Raw genomic sequence first — 13158 nt, forward strand, 5'->3', positions numbered from 1 at the left:
GCCGCCATTTTGATGGCGTCATAAATCGCCCTAGTTGCCGAATTTGTACTGGCGACATGTCTTGTCGTGACCTTCAGACATTAATTACTTAACCAAGTTGACATTTGGTGCCGATCGCACAGAAGTCCCGTACTGCATATATTATGACTCGTGTGTTCCAAGCGCATGGCTATTGTATTACGTAAAGACAGAGCGGTCTAGAAGTCACAATTCCGTATTGAACACGATATATTACATGTATGAAGTTTATTTCATTATAGGATAAACATGTATTTTACTGGACATAATCCGTGGAGAAGAAACATTGTTCTATATTCACTGAAACGATATGAAAGATGTAGTAACTTCGGCAAGCTTTTGCTACTGGTTGAAGTAAGAGAACTTCTTTAAAATAATTGGTCTCTTTGTCATGTCAAAACAAAACTTATTCAATACAGTTTATTTCGGTAGAATCACTGAAATTTGATGTTCGGAGGATATCATTGAAATTTGATGTGAATGTTTTTCTATTTTATTATCACAGCAGCGTCGTTTGTGCCGTGTGGCGGCCGTAAAATGTCTCCCCGTACAATCAATCAGGGCTGTTATATTTCAATCTTCTCAGATCCTTCAGCACGACTTTTTATGTCGTGTTATTGGTACTGTTTAGTTTCTGAGCTTGAACATTTCGGACTGGGTGGTTCTGATACTCCCGCTTTCGTAGCTTTGGGTATTGTATAATCGTCCTTTGAATATGGTGCCTGCTTTTTAATTTTGTCTTTTGGCAGTGCCTGTGATATGCAGGTTCCATAACCTCAGATCCTCTTTCTAAATTCCAGTTTGTTTAGTTCTGCCCATTGTTTTTTTTTTTTTTTCGTTTTTGTCGTGTTGAGCGGCCTGTGGAGTTTCCACTTTTTCTATTTTATACCCGTCTTAATGCACACTCACACAAAAGCATTCAATTCATTAGTAAATTAAATACTTAAATCATCAAACCATATTCAAAGGATTGACAACCAAAAGCAGCCATTTACACAAGTAAAACCCGGGGTGAAAATATAAAAATATCATTTACTACTTCCTATAGTTGGCTTTCGCATGCGAAGAAATGGCAATAACGCGTGCGCTTGGTTAAAATATGAAATAATAATAATATAATCAGAGACAAAGTCTCTTGATATGAAAAAAAAAGATCATTACAAATCATTTAAAGCATGTTAAATTATATCTTATATCCTTTACATTTATTTATTTAGGTAATAGTTTTATAAATGAATTATAAATGCACCAATGAGTCCTATGTTTCCAAAGGAACTTCTTATAAATTTTATTTATTATCTATCAATGTCATGATAAAACTTTGTAGCAGTTAGATTTGTGTTAAGAATAAAGATTTTAATGTGTAAATGAATCTGTTAATGCTTTGATGGAATACACTAAGCATATCAAGCATTTCAAATGTTATCTTACATGTATCATATATACACCAAATTGATGAACACCCTGAGCATGATGAAAGAGGTTACTGAAGGCAGACTGGCGAGTACCGGAATACTAAATCATAAATTTAGGTCAAGTTTTCAGGAGTTGCATACTATGCCGCGTGCTAGAGATATACCTCGAGGAGTTATCTTTTATTTATACTGTCCATGGTGGGGGTGAGAGTGAGGTTAGGCGCACCATAAACCGGTTTAAGCTCCCCTGTGGAATTTCTGTTACTGCCCGTTCCAAAGTAGTGCCCCAGTGTGGTCATTTATTTGTTCGTGATAACCACGTGGGTTTGGTTTGGGTTTGTGTGTGTTTGTCTGTGCTTACGTGTGTATGTATGTATGTGTGAGCACGTTCGCGTTCTGTGAGTTGGAGTTTTGGGAAGCTGCTTTATCTGTCGTATATTATGTATGTTTTTTTTGTAAGAGAGTCTTTGTCTTTCTATGCTTTGTAATAAGGTCATGTCATGGGAAGTATATATACTGCCTTCTTGATTTAAAAAATAGCATTATAATTTAAAGCTTTATTTAAAAAAAAAACATTACTTTGTACAAAATACAATACATAGATAATTTGAAAGAAATGTTTCAGATCTTTTCAATATGTGAAAGTTCACAGCAAAACAAAAAGTGTTGCTTTAGAGACTACTGTCTGAAAAAGGAAAACACTAGAAGCTGGGAATCATGGTGGTGATAATGACGAATATTATGATAATACAGATAATGATTGTAGATATATATACTGAACAGCAAAACAAACTATCCAGTTTTATAACTAGGGTATTCTTTATTTAAAAACTTTAATTTATAAATCACTTGTGTTTTTCATAACACATTAAACTTGAGGAACTTCACGTGTAAAATCTTAAAAAAGTAAATCAACCGTGAAGTCAGTAGTCCTACAATAGCTGTTTCGCACGAAATTCATGTGCGCCTATAATTAACAATTTTCTTTGTGAAATTTTATTGTCATTGGAAATATTGATAATTGGCTAACTCGAAAAACAGCATAAAGTTTTAAAAATATTGTTGGTTGCAACACACAACTGAATCAAATTTAGCGCGAGCGCCCAATGCAACTTACGCGCAGAAGATATAGGCTTTCAAACGGCTATTGTGGGACTACTGACTTCACGGTTGATTGATTTTTTAAAAAAATGTCATGTGAAGATCTTCAAGTGTAATTTTAATATGAAGAAACAATTCAAATTTGATTTTTTTTTATTTCAAAATATACCAGATATACATCTGGATAGTTTCTTTTGCTGTTCAGTATATAAGGATATTGGCACTGAACGATAAAGCCATGCTTAATCCATGAGTTACATACAGTGAAAAATATCAAATATATAATTTTACTGGTAAGGAACTATAAAAGGGGCCATAATGGCCCTATATCGCTTCCTATGTAATTCTATGTAAAACCTGTGAGCCCCAGGGCGGGGCCAATTTTGACAAAATGATGATTTGAACAAAAACTTGGTAAAGGGCCACTACATAATGTTACATGCCAAATATCGAAGTCCAAGCCATTACGGTTTCAGACAATAAGATTTTAAAAAAAGTTTTCGTATAGAAGTATGTAATTCATGCTTATTCAAGAGAATAAGAGAATTAATTCATACTCAGTAGAACAGTACACTGTTTAGCAGTTTTCTCCCTTATTCAATATGCATTATTACAGTTTAGCTAGTTTTATCTATTTTTAGCTCCATTTGAACAAACTTGGGAGAGGACCACATAATAATGCTACAGACCAAGTGTGATGAAGATCCAACAAGCGGTTCATGATAAGGAGTTGTTTAAAGGTATTTCTATTTTTAGCTCTAGCGGCCCCCTAAAAGGGATCAAGTGCCCCCATTTGAACAAATTAGAGAGAGGACCTTATAATGATGCTAAAGACCAAGTTTGATGAAGATCCATCAAGCGATTCATGAAATGAAGTCGTTTAATTTTTTTTTCTATTACCAAGACAGTGTCCCATTTGAACAAACATGATAGCGGACCTCGCCAGGATGCTACAGACCAAATTTGGTGTTATTCTGTAGTTTCAGAGGAGCCGATGTTTAAGTGAAAATGTGGACGACGGACGCCGGACCATCCACCTATATGTGATCAAAACATGAAATTAAAAAAGAAAATTTGTTTGTTTTACATGTAAGGTAAAAATATTTTTCACTCAAGAACACCATAACTTACATTTGCAACTCGTGACTATGCCACTCCTGAAAATATCGCATCTCGTGTTTACTTAAATTTATCAAAGTATATCAAATTATAGTACCTCCTGTAAAAAAGGGGGTTACAAACAGATATAAATATTTTCATTACATAATAATGCGAAAACGAAACTTAAATGATATACATTTTTGCATTTATATCATCATTAGTAAAAGAAGAAACATTTTCACATAACTGAATCGGCCGAAATAAATATAGTATGGTTTCGCTAAAATCCCTATCGTAAGTTAATCAAGTATAAATATGTAACGTTTTTGGTCGCAAAAATCAATATATTGACGTCATCGCACGTTAACGTGACGTCATTTTAACGTAAGAACAAGCATATTAGAATCAGTTTTCATTACTAAGTGAATGAAGATGCGAAAACGAAACTTAAAATGATACTATCAAAATTTTTGCAATTGTATGATCAGAAAAATCAGTTAAGTAAAAAGAAGAAACATTTTCACATATCTTGTAATCGGTCTCGAAACTGAAAGTATAGTATTTTTCCGCAAAAATACTATCGTAAGTTAATCATATGTATCAAATGTGTAACGTTTTGGTGAAAATGAATCACTATATATCCTGATGGGTAGGTTAAAACGGGTTTTAAAAAGGCAGCGCAAGAAAGTTTGATTGCCAGGCTGGTTAGATATCCAAGTCGTTCGTTTTTGAAACCCTGGGTTCCATCTACCGTCTCGAGGATGATTCGATTTGAATTCTTTTATGATAAATTGTCATTTGTTCATCACATTTGTCAATTGCTTGTTTAGAAGAGGAATTAGTAAACGCTTAGAAAATAGGCCCAAAATAAACAAGAACGTTTGTTTGCCCTTTCACCTACCAACTTAAAAGCAATCCCCGTACATATTAGCTATTTTCTTATTCAAAAAGATTTGAGCCACGCCATGAGAAAACCGACAAAGTGGCTTTGTGACCAGCATGGATCCAGACCGCGCAGTCTGGTCAGGATCCATGATGTTCACTAACGGTTTCTCTAATTGTAATAGGCTTTGAAAGCGAACAGCATGGATCCTGACCAGATTGCGCGGACTGTACAATGTGAGTATGTATATTGTCTCTTATAGTTCTATTTAGAACGGTCATTTACAATTGTTTTAGTCTGTATGAAATTTTATATGTTTGTAAATGAATGAGACATAAATAAATAAATAAACCTAAAATGTATTCTTGCACTTGCAGCCTATCGTACTTAGTAATAGGCCTGTGCGTTTGAATTTCCTACAAAGATGAAGGAAAGGTGCTGACCATTGCTTTTCGTGGCCATTCCTCTCCCACTGGTGTTTTAAATTGGAAAATTTTACTGCTACACTTGAGAAAAGAAATTATAAAAAGGGAAACATATCCAATAGGAGAAAAACACGAAAGCCTGCAGCAGTGCATGTATAGATGCGTAAACTATTAAACTATACTCAAAATATATACCCACTATAACGTATATGTAACGTAGAAGAAAGAAACAAACAAACATCTGGGCGTCGCCTTGGCACTGCCAATAGCAAAGTCAACACTGGGGTATAAACCTGTTAGTACATACTCGTCGTGTGTTAGCCCTGTATAGCAAACACTATATATTAAACCTGTCGCTAAGCGTATTCCCGGCAGATCATGGAGCTATGTAGGACCACATTCGTAACAGATCGCATTTGTAACAGGTGTTACAAATGCGATCGCATATGTAACAGGTGTTACAAATGAGATCGCATATGTGACAGAAATCAAGCACATTTGTAACAACTTTTGAGACAAATGTGATCGATGCCGATTTTTGATGTGACATCTGATCACATTTGTCACATGCCACTTTCAATCGGAAAAATGAACAAAAAAGTGCATTTTTACATCTGAAACACATCTGTAACATGTTTTTTACGAAGTGACGAAGTAAGCTATTGTGATCAACCTTTGTATGTCGTCCGACCGTCCGTCCGTTCACATTTTTCTTGTGAATACGATAGAGACAACATTTATTATTTGATTTTGACAAAACTTGCACAGAACGTGTATATATCTATGATATCTCGGTTCCTTTCAAAAACCAGCCTTATCACCTTATTCGTCTTGGAGTTATGGCCCCAGAAATGGAAATAATTACTAATTTTAGCCTTGTGAACGCGATAGAGACCGCATTTTTGTTTTTTTTACTAAACTTGCACACAACTTATATATCTATAAGATCTCGGTTCCTTTCAAAAACAACCGTATTGCACCATTTTACTTGGAGTTACGGCACCTGAATTGGCAAAAAAAACAAAAAAACATGCTGATCTTATCCTTGTCAACACAATGGAGACTACATTTATTATTTGATTTTTATTAAACTTATAAAGGATCTCACTTCCTTTAAAAACAGCCATATCGCGCCATTTGTCTCGGAGTAATGGCTGAAATGGCAAAATTTGCTTATTTTAGTCTTGTGAACACAATAGAGACCATATTTATTATTTCATTTTGACCAAACTTGTATAGAAGTTATATATCTATAACATTTCGATTCCGTGTGAAAACCAGCTATGTAACACCATTTATCCAGGAGTTATGGCCCCTAAAATGACAAAATTTGCTGACTTTAGCATTGTAAACATGACATACTAGATCACATTTATTATTTGATTTTGACCAAACATGCATTGAAGTTATATATCATTAAAATCTTGCTTTTTTTCCTCAAAGAGTAGCCACATCACGCTATTTGTCTTAGAGTTATGTGCCCCTGAAATGGCAAAAATCTTTTTTTAATAACAAGTATGGTGTAGAATTACTCATGTTAGCGATAGTGGGCCATGACGACCCTCTTGTAGATTAGAGGGATATTTCCGGTCAGGTTAACATCTTGGTACTGGTTTGTTATCTGGCAATTAAACTTGCAATGGAAAGAATACAGTTATCATGACTGGTCCGTTCCTAGTAGCATGGTTCTGCATGTACGTGTCACTCATACATTTCCCATATCGGTTTTGGTTTGTAAGATTTCATTTTTACTAAATACATGAATATATGAATATGTATGATTAAAGGAGAAGATGCACACCACATGCAATCCCTGTTCAACTTTTATAATCGGCAAATCGCTGGTTGTATCGCTTCAACAACAAATAAAATGCACTAAAAACAAGATCAAGGCAGTCTCAACTACATAGAAAGTCTTATAAAAGCTTGTTTTCGTAGAACACCGGGTATATATACATTTATGTATACTTTTGAATAGTGACTAGCTAGTTCGAAGACTGTTCAACTGTTCATGGCTATTGCTCTGATCCTGATGTCGTCGGCGTGCGCAGGCTCGCTGCAAGATAGGTTTTTCGTTTTCGTTTTGTATATCTTTGTCAATTCGCATTGCTTTGAACATCAAAAATAAAAAAAACATACTGACGACGACAATGGATACATCAAATGAAATATGTCCTATTTAATATCCTGACGTGAACTTTATTGGATAATATTTACTAAGAGAGTTTTCTTGCCAGGCCTGGTGTCTGCATTTGTATGGAAACACTCTTATTTTGTATCTCTATAGGAGCGGCACAAGTAACTCCATCGGTGAGGGTGGTGCAGTGGATAGTTTTGCAGATTACGAAACCGGCGGAGCCTGTTGAATTCCCAGTCAGGGCCGGACTTTCCAGAGATGTTGTGTCTCTCATCCACCCAGTTAAGACTTCACATGTATCGGTGCGTTTTACCAAACCCGTAAACGATTGTATGAGTGTAAACTCGTATATGAGCCAGGGTATAATTTAAATTAATATTAATGGGAGGAGCTAACCATCGACTAGAGTGTCGAGGGATACACGTTCGAGACCGGGTGATAACTACTCGTATCTGTTGCTATTTTCGCCTATCGGTGCTGTTTCAAACTGGGAAGTTGTCTGTTACTAACATAAAGATACTGTTGTACTGATTTTGATATTTTTGACATTTTTTCATCATCATCATAATCATCATCATCATCTTGGACTGGTCCTTTGTAGGATCAATGGTAAGATTAACTGTATTACCTAAATACTGTTGAAAACAGGCGCTCTGAATCCAACAAACAATCATAATATTCATCAAAACCATTCAGGCTACAGGGTGCCAAAATTTGAGTTGCAGTAATAGGTGTAATATGATCACTACAGATTGTCAATAAATGGCGGTTATTTGTACCAAAGTATTTGGAAATCTGACTAAAGCGAGTTATGATCCGGACACAAACGTATATATTACAACAAAATAACAAAACAAATCTTAGTTCAAAACTGATCATTTGTACCAAATAATTTGAAAATGACAATGCATGGGCAAGTTATACCAAGGACAAGAACCTATATATAACTGCACGATACGCACAAACTCCGCTATTTCACGGCGGGATTATAATAAACGAAGGCCTATTTCCTTACAAGCGAGCTCAGTGGGGTGAGGCTAATTTAAAACTAAGTGTATTTTCTTAAAATCTCATAGACATTAGTTCAAAGCATGCACAAGGTCGGGTCCTCCTAGACTTAAGGCTAACGATTCCGTCCATGACAAGTTGTATATAATTTGTCCCAGGACATAGCAACTTCCTGTTTGTCACCCAACTTGAGACAGCTTTTGATAACGAAAGATAGGTACAAATGTATGTCGCCACCGGGTTCGAACCAGTGACCTGAGCATGTGGGTCTTCATTTCAGCTAGTCGAGGTAACAGTAGAAGTAGCTGAAGGTGTAATCATATTATAGTGGTAGTGGCAATGGATGCAGAAATGATAATAAAACTTGAGCCAAGTCACGGGAAAATTGGCATTCGGATATTTTCGTGAATTTCCGGAAACTCTATATTAAGGCTGACCTGTGCATTTATGCATCTGAATTAGGGTCAGAAAACTTCATATTCAGGTAGAATAAGCCTTCTTTGAAATAGCAGCGAACGGTGTGGGCTATGATCAGACTGCGCGGATGCACAGGCTGATCTGGGCCCACACTGGTTGCTAAACCTCGAATATACCCGAAGGCCCATTTTCTCATCATACGGCTCAAATAATTTTGTGACGTTATTGACGTCGACGACGACGACGCTAACTTGTAATGGTGCTTATGGCAGTCATTTAATGATATTGCGATGACAACCAACTGATTGAACATTTGCAGTATAAAACTTAACATGATACATATGTGCTTCTCATGTCAACCCCCATGCTGGACAAACACATTCGTAACACATTTTACCTGTTACAATTGCGATCGCATACGTACGAAATCTGTTACAAATGCAATCTGTTACGAATGTGGTCCTACAGAGCTATGCCTTCCACAAGGATGTTCATTTGGGACAGTGCTAAAGCAAATATTACTTGTGAGGTGTGCGTCAATGTGTAGCAAATTGAATCAATCTTCAGCAGGCAACTGATCATTTGCTTAGTTTTAACACACTTTTTTTTCTGGTCATCAGCAAGGATATGTGTATACTTATTTAAAAAATTCTTGAAGTCTGGTTTCAAATCGTTAGCAGTAACATCAGTTTGATTGTATACACTAGAAAAAATAGCATTCATATTGATCATCATATGAGTGTATTTATTTGAATTATACACCCCTATTTTATAAGCATATACATTTAAAATAATCTAAAATAAATGCTTGTAGCCATGCTTGGTTTGCCGGAAGACATATTTGAACATGTACCGTTGTAAAATATGAAAACATTACTTAGAAACAAACATTATTTTAAAATTAGCAGTTAAAAGTGTTAGTCCAAACCGCAAACATCCAAAGAGATTAAGTCATCAAAACCGGTGTACACTTGTTATCCGAACCATTACATTCATGTTTTCACGGCACAATACATTTTGTGTCCTTTTGAAGCTTAGGTGATTCATATAAGTTTATGCATATATATACAGAAACATAGTCAGTTACAGGTCATCATTGTCAAACCTTAGTCTGGGGCTTCGGTCGTACCCCGTATCTTTTTATATAAGATTTATATATATATAAAACATATATATGACAACGAGGTGATGACTAGGGTCGTATACCCCACACTAAACTATATATATATCTATTCGGTCGTACCACATATCTTATATATTATTTATTTTTATATATATAACATATATATGACAACGAGGTGATGACTAGGGTCGTATATCCCACACTAAACTATATATATTCGGCCGTACCCCATATCTTAATGTGTATTATTTATTTTTATATATATAACATATACATGAAAACGAGGTGATGACTAGGGTTGTATACCCCACACTAAACTATAAATTTATTGAAAAAAATATCTGTTTATTGTCATTTGAATTTAGCCATTTGAAATAAAATAGGTGAAGTGATCAACTAGCAGGAGAAAAGTTACTTTCAACAGCAAGCTAGATCAGTGTTCATGATAACAAGAGCTGTCCGTAAGACAGCCAAGCTCGACTATTCAAAATATTGTCCCAGAAGCAGGAAAATATTACCCAAAAAGGTTAAATATTAAAAGAGTTTTAAGTTCAAAAGGGGGCATAATTTGACCAAAATGCATATCAGTTATGGGACTTGCTGCTATCAACTAGTTTTATAACCCCGAAGGCACATGTGAAGTTTTAATTCAATATCTGCATTAGTTTTGGAGATAGAAACTCGCATGTAAAACTTTAACCAGAATTTTCAAAGTCCAAAAGGGGGCATAATTTGCCCAAAATACATGCCAGAGTTATGGGACTTGACCCAGTGAGGTTGGTAATTGATCTAGAAAAAGAAAAAAAAAGTTTCAAATCTATATGCCTTTTAGTAATTGCTATATGTACTTGCAAGCAAAACTTTAACCAGGATTTTCTAAGTCCAAAAAGGGGAATAATTTGCTCAAAATAGATGTAAGAGTTATGGGACTTGATCCAGTGAGGTTAGTAATTGATCTAGAAAAAGAAAAAATAAGTTTAAAATCTATATGCCTTTTAGAAATAGCTGTATGTACTTGCACGCAAAACTTTACCCAGAATTTGCTAAGTCCAAAAGGGGGCATAATTTGGCCAAAATGAAGGTCAGAGTTATGGGACTTGCTGCTATCAACTAGTTTTATAACCCCAAAGACACATGTGAAGTTTCAAATCAATATCTGCATTACTTTTGGAGATAGTAACTTGCATGTAAAACTTTAACCAAAATTTTCTAAGTCCAAAAGGGGGCATAATTTGCTCATAATACATGTCAGAGTTATGGGACTTGACCCAGAGAGGTTGGTAATTGACCTAGAAAAAGATAAAATAAGTTTCAAAGCTATATGCCTTTAATTGATGGCTGTATGTACTTGCATGCAAAAACTTAACCAAGGTGTGACGCCGACGCCGACGCCAGGGTGAGTAGAATAGCTAGACTATTCTTTGAATAGTCGAGCTAAAAATCAAATCACTATTGGATACAACTACAGTAGTACAAGACAATTAATCCACAAAGAGCACTTGAACACCCTTTTATGCTGTTGTTCTTTTTTCCAGTTTGTCATCCTACAGGCTTCCTGTGTACATAGAGATTCATGCTTCTAAATGCACAAGACAATGACCCCTTCATCAATTTATTCTACTTTACTTTGTATTCAGTTTTTCTTACCACTGGTACCATTATTTTAGTTTCCAGTAATATCAAGATGCAGACCAAAACCAAGTTATCTGAATTTCTTCAGCAATATCTTTCAGACATGCGAGTCAAGCTTTCAATGGTGGCTTGATACTAGATTCCCACAGGCAAACATTTGAGCCAGAGACATACAACTGTAGCACAGTAAGGGGGCTTCTAACATTTTTGGTGTTAATAATTACAGACCATAAAGTTAAAGTTGAACATTGACATTAAAGTTTGACATCGAGGTCCGAGTGCTGTATTTCATTTATTACACATCATCTCACCATGGTGAACAAGCAAAGCAAGTTACTTGAAAAACCTATAATGAAAGCCGAATGTACACCCCCAACAACATTCAAGTTGAAGCCCAATTCCAAAGAATGACCTTGGGCTACAGAACTGGGTCATGCATGCAACCATGTCATGGGGGTATTTGTTCCATAAATATGGTCTATATAGTGTTAACAAGCTTTTCCTTTGATTTGACCCTATCTAACCCAGATTCGAACTTGACCTAAACATTATCAAGACAAACATTCTGATCAAGATTCATGAAGTTTCAGTCATAAATGTGGCCGCTCGAGTGTAAATAACCTTTTTCTTTGTTTTGACCTGGTGATCTATTTTTTTTTACCCCAACTGACCCAGTTTCGTGACCTAATTTTTTTACCCCACCTGACCCAGATTCAAGCTTGACCTAAAGATCACTAAAATGAACATTCTGATCAAGTTTCATGAAGATACAGTCACAAATAATGTCTCTACAGTGATGATGGAGGAAGACCCCAGGTGCCCCTCCGTGCATTATTTCATTACGAGCAGGCACCCGGGTAGAACCACCGACCTTCCGTAAGCCAGCATGAAGTATTCAACGCCCCGTACCCACATCGATGAGGGGCAAGTGATTTCAAGTCAGCGACCTTAACCACTCGGCCGTGGAGGCCCCCTTTTTACATTCTGAACAAGTTTCATGAAGATACAGTCAAAAATGTGGGCTTTAGAGTGTTCACAAGAAATTGAGGACGGACTACGGACAATGGGTAATCACAAAAGCTCACCCTATCACTATGTGACAGGTGAGCTAACAAGGGTGCCTAATGCTGGTGAACATTTGTGCCAAGTTATTTCAAAATCCCTTAATGGATGAGGAAGAAATGCTCTTGACAAAGTCATTCTTGAATTTGACCTTTGACCTCTAAATGTCACCATAACGTGGACCTAGGGGTCTAGGTCTTGAGCATGACCTGTTGCCTCATAATGTTGAACAATTATGCCAAGTTTTTCACAATCCCTTCATGGGTGGCCGAGTTATAAACCTGACACAAAATGTGATGGAAGGATTCAGCCTATTTCTATGACCCCCCCTATTTTTCTGCAAAAAAGGCGAGGGACAATTATGACTAGTATGTTTAAGTCACTTCATTCCTGTCATCTTTGGGAAAAAGCCAACAAGACATGGTTAAGTATAAAAGAACTTTAATTACAACTAAACATGTAAACAATTGCAAATTCTATCAGTACTTCAGAAAAACAAGTGGGACATAAAGGCCCTATATCACTCACCTAGGATTCACTTGCCTGTGTATCACAAGAAACAAGCTTACTTAATTTTTTGTTCCACATGACCCATTTTCACATTATTGTGACATTCAGAGTGGTAATAAGGCAAAATGGTTACAATGGACAAATGATGAAAATAAGTAAAATTATGGAAAACATATACTTTTTGGGCCCTTCAACTATCATATAAAATGTGTTTTTTTCTAAATTAATATTAAGAAATGATAATCTGATTAGAATTCACAATTGCATTCAAAATCAAAAAGAATTAAGTCCTCTTTTCATAGCATACCTGATTTACAGAACTACAA

The sequence above is a fragment of the Mercenaria mercenaria genome, chromosome 13 (genome assembly GCF_021730395.1).
Source record: "Mercenaria mercenaria strain notata chromosome 13, MADL_Memer_1, whole genome shotgun sequence".
Taxonomy (NCBI): Eukaryota; Metazoa; Mollusca; class Bivalvia; order Venerida; family Veneridae; genus Mercenaria; species Mercenaria mercenaria.